This window comes from Arachis ipaensis, chromosome B3, assembly GCF_059453495.1.
Source record: "Arachis ipaensis isolate K30076 ecotype BB chromosome B3, ASM5945349v1, whole genome shotgun sequence".
NCBI classification, from domain to species: Eukaryota; Viridiplantae; Streptophyta; class Magnoliopsida; order Fabales; family Fabaceae; genus Arachis; species Arachis ipaensis.
Genome location: NC_142438.1, coordinates 28,046,183 through 28,063,862, shown reverse-complemented (window position 1 = coordinate 28,063,862; position 17,680 = coordinate 28,046,183). Strand labels below are relative to the sequence as shown.

The 17,680-nt window shown below is 36.0% G+C and overlaps 1 non-coding gene across 1 annotated transcript; it reads right to left on the bottom strand.

The window, feature by feature from the left end:
* Positions 1 to 8,557: 8,557 nt before the first annotated feature.
* On the bottom strand, positions 8,558 to 8,661 carry LOC148570143 (small nucleolar RNA R71). The gene has a single exon (XR_015907969.1). It is a non-coding gene; the product is annotated as a small nucleolar RNA R71 (small nucleolar RNA).
* Positions 8,662 to 17,680: the final 9,019 nt, after the last annotated feature.

Sequence of the window (17,680 nt, the reverse complement as noted above, 5' to 3'; positions counted from 1 at the left end):
TTACTTATCTAATCCAAATCATGTAAAATCTCTATTATTTCATAACTATCAACTTTATAATTTAAATATAGAAAATAATCCAATAATTGTAAAATTGGATAATAATTATAATTCATCTCAAATTCAATAAATCAAAACTTGCCTTAATTATCTTTAATAAAATAATTTCTGAAATTAAGGCTGTAAATAACTATATGATTTGAGACTTGATCATAATAGGACTTTTCAGAGGTTCTGGGTCTTACAGAGCATGCATTGGACTTGGCAATTCTACACAACCCAAGCCCCCGCATCCGCCAACCGAAGGTGGAGCTCTTGAGAGACATTCTCCCCGGATCGTGTTCGTGCACGGAGGACCGTGCAATGCTTAAGTGTGAGGGAGGATTCGTCATTTTGGGGTGTAAACTTTATTTTCTGAACACTTTGCACTTTATTTTGTTTTCTTATATTATGTTTCTTGTAGATATTTGGAGTGTTTTTGACCATTGCATTGCATTTTCTTTTGGTATATATATCATAGCTTATATATAGTTATTGCATTATGCATTTTTGCATGGTATATAGTTTATAGCTAGAAGTTGTGATTGGATGATGTGAATAGTATAGCACCTAGTTTAATTTCGTCTTAATTGTTCATGTTAGTTTTTGCATTGTTAAAAATTAGGAAGAGAACTAGGAAAATTTAGAAAAATTGCATCCATCACAACATCATACATACATATAGAAAATAACTTTTGGTGAAAAACAACAAGGATTTTCAAAGAATTTTATTTCAAGGGCTTCTATTGAATTGATTTGAAAAATTATTTTTACACTTGCTTGAATGAATTTTTGTGGAACATAGAAGAAAGTAAAGAACAAATACCTTGTGAGTTTTTGAGCTATATTGAGTGGTTACACCTTTTAACCACTAATATTGTTCATTGTGTGATATATCTCTTCTATGATTGTAATCTTGGTTTTGTTTGATTCTTTATTTCCAATGATTGATGTTTTGAATTACATTGAGCATGATTGAGGCCATCTTTGATAAAAGCTTACTTTACCCATATAGCCTACCCTTTGCATTTACCATTGTTAAACCCCTATGCTTTAATTATCCCATTGTTCTTGATATTAGCACATCACAAACTTAGGCGGAAAACTATGAATAACCTTGAATTGCATCTTTGATTATCTTAGGTTGAGGTGTGTGTGTTATTTAAGTGTGGGAGAATCTTTGGGAAGCATTGGTAGAGACAAATTTTGTTTTGGATATTCATTAAAAATGTGGGAAAAATGGGTGCACATTCATGTGTCAATTTGCTTTAACCATATGCATTTGTCATAGAAAAAGAAAAAAAGAAATAGAAAAAAATGAAATAAAAAAAATATAATAATAAGAGGGGACAAAAGTTATCCCAAAGAAAAAGAAAAAAAATGATGAAAAAATGAATAAGAAATGCATATGTGTTTTGAATAGAAACTAAGGCATGAATGTGTGTGAAAAGAAGTAGTGGGTGGTTAGAATGCATTTTTGTGATTTGGTTGATATAGGTTGAGTGAGATACTTGAGCTAATCAAAGATCTAATTCTTTAGTCCACTTAGCCATATCTATCCCACCTTAACCCTAACCCCATTACAACCCTAATAAGTCCTCATGATAATTGCATTCATGCATCAATTACTTGTTGATTGTTAGATGAAAAGCAAAATCTTAAAAGCATGATTAGGAGGAGACTTGAGTGATCAAATCCTTAGACACCGAGTGCTTAGAGTGTATACACATCTAGTGAGGGTTCAATTACTCAACTCTATGTTTCCATGCCTCTTATCATGTATTCTTGCAAGTTGCTTCATTTTGATGAGTTAAATCAATTCTCTAAATTTTTGATTGCATTGAATTATTTCCTTGCTTAGCCCTATTTGTCTATACTTGCTTGGAAATTTGATTGTTTGCTTTCACCAATTTCATATAGATACTATAGATAGATATATAGGTATGGATAGTATATACATACTTGCATGCATATAGGTAGTTGCATTTAATAAGTTGATTACCCCTTTTTGATCATTCTCCTTGTTGGTTTAGCATGAGGACATGTTATCGTTTAAGTGTGGGGAAATTGATGAGTCCTTATTTGATGATATATTTTGACTCAATTTGGATGGATTCTAGCACACGAACTCACACTTAAGCACCAAAATAGCATACTTTTGTGTTTTGTCCTCAATTTGATCCTAAATGTGAAAACATGCATTTTTGTGCTTGAAATGAGCAATTTAATTCCACTTTTATTCCATTTGATGTCATGACATGTTCATTGAGTAATTTTAGGCTTTGGAGGCAAGAATAGAAAGCCAAAAGTGGAAGAAAGCATGTACAAGGGAGAAAACATGAAGAAAACAAGGAAAAGCACACACAGCGAAGTGTGCGTGCGCACAAGTAAGCGTGCGTGCGCACAAGCACATGTGCGTACGCATAGGTTAAATTTCAGCCAAGTGTGCGTACGCACACATCTGTGCGTACGCATTGGAACCTGCACATGATTTCATTAATGAAACATGTGCTGCGCGAATTTTGGAGGCTTTTGGCCTATTTTGGAAGGCTTGAAGGCTGAATTTGGATGCTATATGAAAGGGAATTCAATACATATCAAGGGAGCTCACTTAGATAGTTTAATTTCATAGTATTAAGAGTAGGAGTAGTGTAGATAGTAGAATGCTCTCCTAGGGTTTCATTTCCATTTCTATTGTAGCATTTTATAGCAAGCTTTGATTTTGGATTTTGCTTCTTTAATTGTAAGTACTCTTTAATTCCTCTTTAATTACATTGTCTTTATCTTCAATTTCCTTTGGTTCAAGTTACTTTGTTCATATTTGAAATTTTGAGTTTCTTGAAATTTTGATTGATGAATTTAATGTTTCATGTTTTTTTTATGTTTGTTGGATTGTCTCTTGATGATATTGTTGATAGTTGGTTATAGTTTTCTATTTTTCCTTGCAATTTCCCATGTTTTATTTTGATGCACACAAGGTGTTTGTGAAAATTCCAACTTTAGAATTTGAGAGGATTTTCACACCTTGTCTTGGGATTTGAGTTCCTAGGATACTAGAGTCATAATGTCCGACATTTAGTGATAATTCTTGAGTAGTTAGTTGACTCTTGTTTCTATTGACGCTAGCCTTTTATCAACTAGTTTGGTAAGTTAATAGGACTTATAGATTAAGGTCAATTATGCTTGCTTGGCTTACTCCTCGATGTTAGGGGTTAACTAGGCGAGATTGATTCATCATAATTATCATAGTTGTGGTTATGGTGATGATAGGATTCCTTGGATCCTCATTCTCAAGTCAAGGCTCTTTTCATGCACTTATAGCATTTTCACTAGTTTTGATCCTATTTACCTTTGCTTTCATTAATTCCCAATTTTGATCATTGCTTAGTTCTTTTATTTCTTAGTTCATTTAATCTTTAGTTCTTTGATTCAAAATCCCTTTTTGCCTCTACAACCGAAAGAGCAACACTTCCAATTGCATCCTAGGGAGAACGACCTGAGGTTTAATTACTCTCGGCTTATTTGTTTTGAATTCAATTTAACATTTGATTGATGTTCAATTGTTGAGTTTGGACTATACTTGCAACGGACAAATTCTATTTTTAGTGTGAAAATCCAAACCTATGCTTTTGGGTGTTGTCAATAGCCTTTTGTATTAAATCCCTGAAACAAATACAATTGTTAGTCGAATGACTAGTTGCTTGATGAAACTTACAATAAGGTTTCCCTTTTTAAATCTTTTACCGAAAGCAAAGTTCTACCTTCAGGTAAAATTAACTGTTTATCTTTATGCAACACATCGAAATCTGATTAGATTTTGAAATATCAAAACTATATCTCTTTCCACTTTTCAGTTTTGAATCATTCGACTTCTCATTGATAGGGATTTTCTTTAGTAAAGAACAAACATAAGGTAGGCATTTCCTATAAGAGACTTCTCATTCGAGCTCCTCATCGGAGGACTCAATTGCCACATAAGAGACTTTCTCTTTTCAAGAAAAAGGTTTACTCTTCAACCTCCTTTCATCATTCTTATATTTTTCTTTTTCTTTCCTTAGAATTTCAACCTGACGAACTCTCTCAGCCAAATGAGCCAAGTTAGGTATATGAACATTAAGCAACTTTCGTCGTATATAAAACCCTAATCCCATAACTGCTATTTTTACCACTTCACTTTCAGGGAGAGACACATAGCACCTGCTCCTAGCGTTTTTGAAACGAAACATATAATCATCAATGGTTTCACCATCTTCACATTTCAAAGCCACTAGATCAGTAATTGCTACATTCATTTCACCCCGATAGAATTGGGCATGAAAAGCAGTTTCTAACTGAGCCCATGTTGTTATCGAATTCAGTCTAAGATTCGAAAACCAAGTAAATGCATTCTTCGTTAACAAAGACGAAAAAAACTTCATTTTCAAATTTTTATCATTGGCTAAATTTCTGATGAGCGGATAATTTATACCCTTTTTGGCATTGTTTTTGCATAGTTTTTAGTATGTTTTAGTTACTTTTTATTATATTTTTATTAGTTTTTATTCAAAAATCACATTTCTAGACTTTACTATGAGTTTGTGTATTTTTCTGTGATTTCAGGTATTTTCTGGCTGAAATTGAGGGACCTGAGCAAAAATCTGATTCAGAGGCTGAAAAAGGACTGCAGATGCTGTTGGATTCTGACCTCCCTGCACTCGAAGTGGATTTTCTGGAGCTACAGAAGTCCAATTAGCGCGCTCTCAATTGCGTTGAAAAGTATACATCCTGGGCTTTCCAGCATTATATAATAGTCCATACTTTGCCTGAGATTTAATGGCCCAAATTGGCGTTCAAAGTCAGCTTAAAACATCTTAGCATAAAACGCCCAAACTGGCACTAGAATTGGAGTTAAAACTGGCAGCAAAGCTGGCATTTAACTCCAGAAATAGCCTATGCACGTGTAAAGCTCAATGCTCAGCCCAAGCACACACCAAGTGGGCCCCGGAAGTAGATTTCTGCACTATCTGCACTTAGTTACTCATTTTCTGTAAACCCTAGTTACTAGTTTAGTATAAAAACTATTTTTAGAGATTTATTTTATATCTTTGGATCATTTTTAGGTCTTTTGACCATCTATAGACTATTGTACACGTTTGAGAGGCTGGCCTCACGGCCATGCCTAGACCTGTCACTTATGTATTTTCTACGGTGGAGTTTCTACACCCCAGAGATTAAGGTGTGGAGCTCTGCTGTTCTTCATGAATTAATGTAATTACTACTGTTTTCTATTCAATTCACGCCTACTTCTTCTCCAAGATATGCTCTCGTTCTTAATTTAGTTAAGTCAGAATGAAGGGGTGATCCGTGACAATCACCCAATCTTCGTTACTCGCTTAGCCAAGGTCGCGTGCCTGACAACCACAAAGCGATCTACATGATGTTCAACGTAGTCAGTGGACGACAGCTGGAGTATATTCTCTTGGGTTTCTAATCTAAGATTAGAACCTTCGTGGTATAGGCTAGAATTATTGGCAGCCATTCCTGGGATCTGGAAAGTCTAAACCTTATCTGTGGTATTCCGAGTAGGATCTGGGAAGGGATGACTGTGACGAGCTTCAAACCTGCAAATGTGGGGCACAAGTGACAGTGTGCAAAAGGACAATGGTCTTATTCTTACGCTAGCAGGAACCGACAGATGATTAGTCGTGTGGTGACAGTGCATATGGATTTGTTTTCATCTGAGAGGATCTTACTGCTTGCCATGGAAGGAGGTAATGCATGGTTGGAAGAAGGCAATAGGAAAGCAGAGGTTCAGAAGCAACAAAGTATCTCTATATGCTTATATCAAATTCCCACCAATGAATTACATAAGTATTTCTATCTTATTTTATATTTTATTTATATTTTAATTATCAAAACCTTATAACCATTTGAATCCGCCTGACTGAGATTTACAATGATGACCATAGCTTGCTTCAAGCCGACAATCTCCGTGGGATCGACCCTTACTCACGTAAGGTTTATTACTTGGACGACCCAGTGCACTTGCTGGTTAGTTGTGCGGAGTTGTGAAAAAGAGTTGAGATTACGATCGTGCGTACCAAGTTGTTGGCGCCGTTGAGATCACAATTTCGTGCACCAAGTTTTTGGCGCCGTTGCCGGGGATTGTTCGAGTTTGGACAACTGACGGTTCATCTTGTTGCTCAGATTAGGTACTTTTATTTTATGTTTAAGATTTTTAATTTTTATTTATTTTCGAAAATTTTCAAAAAAAAATAATAAATAAAATAAATAAATTATTCTATGTTCTTCAGAATTTTTAAGAATGAATTCTAGAGTTTTAGATGATATGTGAAGCCTGGCTAGCTGCTAAGCCATGTCTAATCTTTTGGACTGAGGTTTCCACTTATCTCTAGAAGAGCTTCTTTGGATTTCTCATCAATTTAGCTGTTGTATGTAATGCTCTACTGAAGCTTGGCTGGCCATCTGGCCATGTCTAATCTTTTGGACCGAAGCTTTCACATAAAGCTTGGCTGGCTATTAAGTCATGTCTAAAATTTTGGACCGAAGCTTTAGACTAACATTACATAATTCCTAGAATTCTTATTAAAAATTTTGGATTCCTTTATTTTCTTTTTCAAAAATAATTTTCGAAAAATCCAAAAAAAAGTTACAAAACCATAAAAACCAAAAATTTTATATTTCTTAAAATTTTCAAAAAATACATGCATTGAGTTCTTCATAATCTTCAAGTTATTCTTGCATATTTCCTTGTTTGATCTTTGCATTTTCTTGTTTGGTGTCTTTTCTTGTTTTTCATATGCATTCTTGAATTATTAGTGTCTAAAGTTTAAAAAAAATTAAGTTTGGTGTCTTGCATGTTTTTCTTGTCTTAAAAATTTTTCAAAATTATGTTCTTGATGTTCATCATGATCTTCAAAGTGTTCTTGCATGCATTATTAGTTTTGATCTTAATTTCTTGTGCTTTGCATCATTTTTATGTTTTTCTCTCTCCTTATTAAAAATTAAAAAAAAAAAACCTTTTGCTTATTTGCTCATAAATTTCGAAAATTTGAATTGATTTAGTCATAAAGTTTTAAAATTTAGTTGTTTCTTGTTAGTAAAGTCAAAATTTCAATTAAAAAATTCTATCTTTTTCAAATCTTTTTCAAATCTTTTTCAAAAATCAAATCTTTTTCATTTTTGTATATATTTTCGAAAACTTTAAAACTTTGATTTTAAAAATCTTCTTCCTATTTTTATTTCATAATTAAAGCTAACAATTAATATTTAGATTCAAAAAAAAATTCAAGTTGTTACTTGCCTATTAAGAAGGGATCAATATTTAAATTCTAAAATCATATCTTTTAGTTTCTTGTTAGTCAAGTAATCAACTTCAATTTCAAAAATCAAATCTTTTTAATTTCTAATTCAAATCTTTTTCAAAATAAATTTCAATCATGTCTTTTTTAAAATTTAATTTCAAAATCTTTTTCTAACTTCTCATCTTTTTAAAATTGATTTTCAAATCTTTTTCAATTAACTACTTGACTTTTTGTTTGATTTTAAAAGTTTTCTATTTCAATCATATCTTTTTCAAAACCACCTAACTACTTTTCTCTCTCCAATTTTCGAAAATCACTAACCACTTTTTCAAAAATCTTTTAAATTAATTAATTTATTTAGTTTTCAAATTTTATTTTATTTCTTCTTTTTAATTTTCGAATACTAACCAATAATTAAAATAAAAACAAAAATATTTTCCTTTTATTTTAATTTAAAATTCAAATTCTTCTTCCTCTCATCTCTTTCTATTTATTTATTTATTTACTAACACTTCTCTTCTTCTTAAAAATTTGAACCCTCTCCCTCTCTCTGTGTTCGAATTCTTCATCTTCTCTCTTCTTCATTCTACTCTTCTATTCTTCTAGTCACATAAAGGAATCTCTATACTATGACATAGAGGATTCCTCTTCTTCTCTGTTATCTTGTTTTTCATATGAGGAGAAACAAGGATAAAGACATTCTTATTGAAGCTGATCCTGAACCCAAAAGGACTCTAAAGAGGAAGCTAAGAGAAGCTAAAGCACAACACTTTGGAGAGGACCTTACTGAAATTTTCGAAAAAGAAGTAGATATGGCCAAAAATAACAACAATGGTGGAGATACAAGGAAGATGCTTGGTAACTTTATTGCACCCTCTTCTGACTTCTGTGGAAGGAGCATCTCAATTCCTGCAATTGGAGCAAACAACTTTGAGCTTAAGCCTCAATTACTTTCTCTAATGCAGTAGAATTGCAAGTTTCATGGACTTCCACTAGAAGATCCTCATCAGTTCTTAGCTGAATTCTTGTAAATCTGTGACACTGTTAAGACTAATGGGGTTAATCCCGAGGTCTACAGACTTATGCTTTTTCCCTTTGCTGTAAGAGACAGAGCTAGGACATGGTTGGACTCACAACCTAAAGATAGCCTGAACTCTTGGGAGAAGTTGGTCAATGCTTTCTTGGCCAAATTCTTTCCACCTCAAAAGTTGAGCAAGCTTAGAGTGGAAGTCCAAACCTTTAGACAGAAGGAAGGTGAATCCCTCTATGAAGCTTGGGAAAGATACAAGCAATTGATCAGACGGTGTCCTTCTGACATGTTTTCAGAATGGAGCATCATATGTATATTCTATGATGGTCTGTCTGAATTGTCCAAGATGTCATTGGATCACTCTGCTGAAGGATCTCTTCATCTAAAGAAGACGACTGCAAGAAGCCCAGGAACTCATTGAAATGGTTGCAAATAACCAGTTCATGTACACTTCTGAAAGGAATCCTGTAAATAATGGGACAACTCAGAAGAAAGGAGTTCTTGAGATTGATACTCTGAATGCCATATTGGCTCAGAACAAAATATTGACTCAGCAGGTCAATATAATTTCTCAGAGACTGTTTGGAATGCAAGCTGCATTAGGCAATACTAAGGAAGCTTCCTCTGAAGAAGAAGCCTATGACCCTGAGAATCCTGCAATGAAAGAGGTGAATTACATGGGAGAATCCTATGGAAACACTTATAATCCTTCATGGAGGAATCATCCTAATCTCTCATGGAAGGATCAATAGAAGCCTAATCAAGGCTTCAATAATAATAATGGTGGGAGAGCACGGTTTGGCAATAACAAACCTTTTCCATCATCTTCTCAGCAACAGACAGAGAATTCTAAGCAGAGCCACTCTGACTTAGCAACTGTAGTCTCTGATCTATCTAAGACCACTCTCAGCTTCATGACTGAAGCAAGGTCCTCCATTAGAAATTTAGAGGCACAAGTGGGTCAGCTGAGTAAAAAAGTTACTGAACTCCCTCCTAGTACTCTCCCAAGTAATACAGAAGAGAATCCAAAAAGAGAGTGCAAGGCCATAAATATAACCAACATGGCCGAATGCATGGAGGAGGAAAAGGCAGTGATTTCCAGTGAGGAAGACCTCAATGGACATCCACTGGCCTCCAAGGAGTTCCCTAATGAAGAACCAAAGGAATCTGAGGCTCATATACAGACCATAGAGATTCCACTAAACTTACTGTTGCCATTCATGAGCTCTGATGAGTATTCTTCCTCTGAAGAGGATGAAGATATTATTGAAGAGTAAGTTGCTCAGTATCTAGGAGCAATCATGAAGCTGAATGCCAAGCTATTTGGTAATGAGACTTGGGAGGATGAACCTCTATTGCTCATCAATGAACTAAATGATCTGGTTCAACTGAAATTACCTCAGAAGAAACAGGATCCTGGAAAGTTCTTAATACCTTGTACCATAGGCACCATGACCTTTGAGAAGACTCTGTGTGACCTGGGATCAAGTATAAACCTCATGACCCTCTCTGTAATGGAGAAACTAGGGATCTTTGAGGTGCAAGCTGCAAGAATCTCACTAGAGATGGCAGACAATTCAAGGAAACAGGCTTATGGACTTGTAGAGGATCTCTTAGTGAAGGTTGAAGGCCTATACATCCCTGCTGATTTTATAATCCTAGATACTGGGAATGAAGAGGATGAATCCATCATCCTTGGAAGACTCTTCCTAGCCACAGCAAGAGCTGTGATTGATGTGGACAGAGGACAGCTAGTCCTTCAATTGAATGAGGACTACCTTGTGTTTAAGGCTCAAGGATCTTCTTCTGTAACCATGGAGAGGAAGCATGAAAAGCTTCTCTCAATACAGAGTCAAACGGAGCCCCCACACTCAACTTCTAAGTTTGGTGTTGGGAGGCCACCATTAAGCTCTGAGTCTCTGTGAAGCTCTCTAAGAGCTCACTGTCAAGCTATTGACATTAAAGAAGCGCTTGTTGGGAGGCAACCCAATGTTATTTGATTATATTTATTTATTTTCCATAGTTATTTTATGTTTTCTTTAGGTTGATGATCATGTGAAGTCACAAAAACAACTGAAAAATCAAAAACAGAATAAAAATAGCATTAAAAATAGCACACCATAGAGGACAGGCTTACTGGCGTTTAACGCCCAGCCTGGCAGTATTCTGAGCGTTAAACGCCAGAATGGGCAGCACTCTGGGCGTTTAACGCCAGAAAGGGCTGTCTGGCGTCTGGCTGGCGTTTAACGCCAGAAAAGGGTAGCAGAGTAGCAGGACTGGCGTTTAACGCCAAGAAAGGTAACAGGACTGGCGTTTAACGCTAGGAAAGGTAGCAGAGCTGGCGTTAAATGCTAAAATTGGCACAGAATGGGCGTTTAAACGCCAGAATGGTGCAGGGACTCAAATTCCTTGATACCTCAAGATCTGTGGACCCACAGAATCCCCACCTACCCCACCTCTTCTTCTCTCCTCTTCACACCTTTCCATAACACTCTTCCCCAAACACCATTGACCAATCCCATCAAAACCTCTTCCCCAAATACCCTTCACCTATCAAATTTTACCCTTTTCCCCATATTCTCTTCACCACTCACATCCATCCATCATTAAACCCCACCTACCTCACCATTCAAATTCAAACCATTTTCCTCCTAAACCCACCCACACATGGCCGAATACCCTTTCTCCTTTACCCTATAAATACCCCTCCGTACCACCTTCATCTTCACACAACATACACACTACTACCCCCTTGGCCGAACCACTCACCTCCCTCTATTTCCTCCATTTCTTCTTCTTCTACTCCTTAAGTTTGGTGTGGGAAAAGCTAAAGCTTTTTGTTTTTCCATAACCATTAATGGCACCTAAGGCCGGAGAAACCTCTAGAAAGAGGAAAGAGAAGGCAATTGCTTCCACCTCTGAGTCATGGGAGATGGAGAGATTCATCTCAAAGGTCCACCAAGACCACTTCTATAAAGTTGTGGCCAAGAAAAAGGTGATCCCCGAGGTCCCCTTTAAGCTAAAAAAGAGTGAATATCCGGAGATCCGACATGAGATTCGAAGAAGAGGTTGGGAAATTCTCACCAACCCCATTCAACAAGTCGGGATCTTAATGGTTCAAGAGTTCTATGCCAATGCATGGATTACTAAGAACCATGACCAAAGTGTGAACCCGAACCCAAAGAATTGGCTCACAATGGTTCGGGGGAAATACTTGGATTTTAGTCTGGAAAATGTGAGGTTGGCATTTAACTTGCCAATGATACAAGGAGATCCTCACCCTTTCACTAGAAGGGTCAACTTTGATCAAAGGTTGGACCAAGTCCTTAGGGACATTTGTATGGAAGGCGCCCAATGGAAGAGAGATTCAAGAGGCAAGCCGGCTCAACTAAGAAGGCTTGACCTCAAACCCGTGGCTAGGGGATGGTTGGAGTTTATCCAATGCTCTATAATTCCTACTAACAATTGGTCTGAAGTTACTGTAGACCGGAGTATCATGATCCATAGTATCATGAATGGAGAGGAAGTAGAAGTTCATGAGATCATTTCCCTAGAACTCTACAAGGTGGCGGATAAGCCCTCCACTTTGGCAAGGTTAGCCTTCTCTCATCTCATTTGTCACCTTTGCAATTCAGCTGGAATTGTCATAGAGGGAGACACCCTCATTGAAGAGGACAAGCCCATCACTAAGAAAAGGATGGAGAAAACAAGAGAGCCCACTCATGGACCTCAACAAGAGTATGAGGAAGTTCCTCATCATGAAATCCCTGAGATGCCTCAAGGGATGTACTTTCCTCCACAAAACTAAGGGTGGAGCACCAAGAGCATTCCATCCTCTTCCATGAAATTAGAGAAGACCAAAGAGCCATGAGGGAGGAGCAACAAAGGCAAGGAAGAGACATAGAGGAGCTAAAGCACTCCATAAGATCTTCAAGAGGAAGAACTAGCCGTCATCACTAAGGTGGACCCGTTCTTTAATTTCCTTGTTCTTTATTTTTTGTTTTTCGTTTACTATGCTTTATGTTTGTCTATGTTTGTGTCTTTATTACATGATCATTAGTGTCTAGTATCTATGCCTTAAAGCTATGAATGTCCTATAAATCCATCACCTTTCTTAAATGAAAAATGTTTTTAATTGCAAAAGAACAAGAAGTGCATGATTTCAAATTCTATCTTGAAATTAGTTTAATTATTTTGATGTGGTGGCAATACCTCTTGTTTTCTGAATGAATGCTTGAACAGTGCATATTTTTGAATTTGTTGTTTATGAATGTTAAAATTGTTGGATCTTGAAAGAATGATGAAAAAGGAGAAATGTTATTGATAATCTAAAAAATCATAAAATTGATTCTTGAAGTAAGAAAAAGCAGTGAACACAAAGCTTGCAGAAAAAAATGGCGAAAAAAAAGAAAGAAAAAGAAAAAAGAAAAAACAAGCAGAAAAAGCCAATAGCCCTTTAAACCAAAGGGTAAGGGTAATAAAAAGGATCCAAGGCTTTGAGCATTAATGGATAGGAGGGCCCAAAGGAATAAAATCCTGGTCTAAGCAGCTAAACCAAGCTGTCCCTAACCATGTGCTTGTGGCGTGAAGGTGTCAAGTGAAAAGCTTGAGACTGAGTGGTTAAAGTCGTGGTCCAAAGCAAAAAGAGTGTGCTTAAGAGCTCTGGACACCTCTAACTGGGGACTTTAGCAAAGCTTAGTCACAATCTAAAAAGGTTCACCCAGTTATGTGTCTGTGGCATTTATGTATCCGGTGGTAATACTGGAAAACAAAATGCTTGGAGTCACGGCCAAGACTCATAAAGTAGCTGTATTCAAGAATCAACATACTGAAATAGGAGAATCAATAACACTATCTGAATTCTAAGTTCCTGTAGATGCCAATCATTCTGAACTTCAAAGGATAAAGTGAGATGCCAAAACTGTTCAGAAGCAAAAAGGCTACAAGTCCCGCTCATCTAATTAAAACTAATCTTCATTGATAAGTTTAGAATTCATTGTATGTTCTCTTCTTTTTATCTTATTTTGTTTTTAGTTGCTTGGGGACAAGCAACAATTTAAGTTTGGTATTGTGATGAGTGGATAATTTATACCCTTTTTGGCATTGTTTTTACATAGTTTTTAGTATGTTTTAGTTACTTTTTATTATATTTTTATTAGTTTTTATTCAAAAATTACATTTCTGGACTTTACTATAAGTTTGTGTGTATTTCTGTGATTTCAGGTATTTTCTGGCTGAAATTGAGGGACCTGAGCAAAAATCTGATTCAGAGGCTGAAAAAGGACTGCAGATGCTGTTGGATTCTGACCTCCCTGCACTCGAAGTGGATTTTCTTGAGCTACAGAAGTCCAATTGGTGTGCTCTCAATTGCGTTAAAAAGTATACATCCTGGGCTTTCCAGCAATATATAATAGTCCATACTTTTCCCGAGATTTAATGGCCCAAACTGGCGTTCAAAATCAGCCTAAAACATCTTGGCGTAAAACGCCCAAACTGGCACCAGAATTGGAGTTAAAACTGGCACCAAAGCTGGCGTTTAACTCCAGGAACAGCCTATGCACGTGTAAAACTCAATGCTCAGCCCAAGCACACACCAAGTGGGCTCCGGAAGTAGATTTCTGCACTATCTGCACTTAGTTACTCATTTTCTGTAAATCCTAGTTACTAGTTTAGTATAAAAACTAATTTTAGAGATTTATTTTATATCTTTGGATCATTTTTAGCTCTTTTGACTATCTATAGACTATTGTACACGTTTGAGAGGCTGGCCTCACGGCCATGCCTAGACCTTTCACTTATGTATTTTCTACGGTGGAGTTTCTACACCCCAGAGATTAAGGTGTGGAGCTCTGCTGTTCTTCATGAATTAATGCAATTACTACTATTTTCTATTCAATTCACGCCTACTTCTTCTCCAAGATATGCTCTCGTTTTTAATTCAGTTAAGTCAGAATGAAGGGGTGACCCGTGAAAATCACCCAATCTTCGTTACTCGCTTAGCCAAGGTCGCGTGCCTGACAACCACAAAGCGATCTACATGATGTTCAACGTAGTCAGTGGACGACAGCTGGAGTATATTCTCTTGGGTTTCTAATCTAAGATTAGAACCTTCGTGGTATAGGCTAGAATTATTGGCAGCCATTCCTGGGATCCGAAAAGTCTAAACCTTGTCTGTGGTATTCCAAGTAGGATCTGGGAATGGATGACTGTGACGAGCTTCAAACCTACGAATGTGGGGCACAAGTGACAGTGTGCAAAAGGACAATGGTCTTATTCCGACGCTAGCGGGAACCAACAGATGATTAGCCGTGCGGTGACAGCGCATATGGATTTGTTTTCATCCGAGAGGATCTTACAGCTTGCCATGGAAGGAGGTAACGCATGGTTGGAAGAAGGCAATAGGAAAGCAGAGGTTCAGAAGCATCAAAGTATCTCTATACGCTTATATGAAATTCCCACCAATGAATTACATAAGTATTTCTATCTTATTTTATATTTTATTTATATTTTAATTATCAAAAACCTTATAACCATTTGAATCCACCTGACTGAGATTTACAAGGATGACCATAGCTTGCTTCAAGCCGACAATCTCCATGAGATCGACCCTTACTCACGTAAGGTTTATTACTTGGACGACCCAGTGCACTTGCTGGTTAGTTGTGCAGAGTTGTGAAAAAGAGTTGAGATTACGATCGTACATACCAAGTTGTTGGCACCGTTGAGATCACAATTTCGTGCACCAATTTCCAATCTTAACCAAATATCGGACAACATGTTCGGTAGTTGATTCCCCAACTTCTCCTGCAAACTTTGTAATTATCTTAGGATTTTTCATTCCTCTTAGCACTTCAGCCATTTGAACATTATGAGGAAAAGTTGACACAAATTGGGGACGATTTATGAATCTTATATTGAATCCAATCCTATTTAGAACATCTTGTACAATTCTCGTAACCTTGTAACATTCACCGACTTGATTAGCACGTAATCGAGCCAGAACATCATCTGCATTTTGACCACGAGGAATTAATTGAGGATTTTCTCTGTTTCTAAAAATATTATTTTCATTTTGAAATAAATTTTCAAAACCCTCATTATTCCCTTTGGCATTCTGCCTTTCTCCTTCATCATAATCAACGATTCGATCAATTTTCTCGATCTACCTTTCAAGACGATCAAATTTCAATTCGTGATTAGCCATCATAGGATTCAAAATTGTGGTCATTTGCTGGGTCAATAAATAGACCAGATCATGATAACTTTCCTCTACACGTTGTCGAAATACTGTTATTGAATTGGAAGCATTCGATGTAGAACTCACAAATGTGAAGCACCGTCCGAAGGTTGTACAACTACTGGTGTGCTATCATTTATGGACGAACCACCATTCATATTCGAAACTTCATCAGCCATGCAAATTATTCTTCCACTTTTTAATTGCATACACTAAGCAACACCAAAATCATTTGATAAACTTAAATTTAAAACTGTCCCACTGGGCGTGCCAATTTGTTTTCTCGATTTTTAGCAAATCGATGGTGGTTCGATATCTAATGATTTAGGAGCAAAACCTACTCCTCATTTGCGAGTACCAGTTTTCTAAAAGTACATCAAAGACCCTCAAATTAGGCGAGATTTAAGGAAAAGACCAAAAACATAAAAAATTTGAAAATAAACTTGACTGAATTTGAAATGGTTTGCATTGAATTTAAATAAAGCAATAAAATGCCTTCGATTAGATCAAATGACTTTGAATTCGAAAATAACAATGCGAGAATATAAATTTGAACAAGGAAATTAAATGTTGCTTGAAAGATAAATTTGCAAGGAAAGTAAAGTTTGCAGAAAATGTAAATGAAAAGTAAAAATAAGTGGAAGGAACCCTACAGAAAATTAACTCGAAACAGACTCAGTAAGTCACTGGGATGTGAGTGTGCGTGAGTAATTTATGAAACGAAGTTCTAACTCCTATGTCCTCGAGCCTTCTCCTACTTATAGCCATCTTCAACCAATTAGATCAAAGTGTAACTCCCGCATTTATTGAAAACGTGCGTAACTGTTTCCGCTTCTTCTACTTTATAATGTAATGTCTTAAAAAGCAACCTTTGAAACTTGAAGTCCTCGATTTACCTCTTCGACAAACTATAATAGTCAAGCTTCATGTTAATATCAAAATGTCTTCCTCGATACAAGCTTCCTTTCGAGAGCACATGTCCGCTGACTTCCCAATAACTTCCTTTTTCAAAATTAATTATTTTTAACTAATAAACATACACACGCACGCGCGCGTACACATATATGTATTTATTTAATATTTATAAAATGCTATAAAAACACTGTGGACTTATAAACTTCAATTATATTTGTAATATTATAATAAATTACAAATAATAATAATAATAATAATAATAATAATAATTAGAAACCATATATTTCGAAACACATATTGTCATGAAAAACATGGCTAATAAAATTAGTTCTAATTTTATATAATAGTTTCGGTTTCTTTATTTTTCGGTGGATTATTTACATTGTTGACAAAAAATTATATCTATAAAATTAAGATTTGAAAATTTGCAAGTTTTTTTTCTTTTATATACATAATTATATTTAAAACTAATTCTCTAACATATATACGAAAGTAATTTTGACACCGGGATGTTGCTTGGGTCACCAATCTTGGTGAGGTTAACAACCCCACTATGATGAAAATAGTCAAGAATTTATTTTGGTTAGCTAAGCCAAGGATGCACCTCTTACTATCAAAGAGCCTAGAGAAAAATAAGCACAAAGGTTATTTAATATATAAGTCAATCAACTCAACCTCATAAGTAAAAGGGGTACATATGCATATTTATACTAGTAGGGGAGGGGGAACCTTCATGACTCGGACGATTTGGGAGAAACTCATAACACAATATAATAATATATGCTAAACTAGACTACTTTAATTAACGACACAAATGTAAATATATGTGCTCCTGCATCATTCTCCTTGGGTTGGAAAGAGCTCTTGCATTATCCTCCCTGGGTTGAAAAAGGCTCATCTTGTATTGGAGAAAGATTCCATTGGTGAGTGCGTCTGGTCTTGAACGATGTGAAAAGGCATAGCTCAGCTTGATTCTTTTGACCATCTACATGTTGTAACGGAGTTAATACGATTTTCTTGCCATCTTTGATAAAGAAGTATGTATTTTTGAAATCATCATGAATAGTTCGATGATCATATTGCCAAGGACGTCCTAATAGTAAGTGACACGCGTCCATCAGGATGACGTCACACCATACTTTATCTTTGTATTTA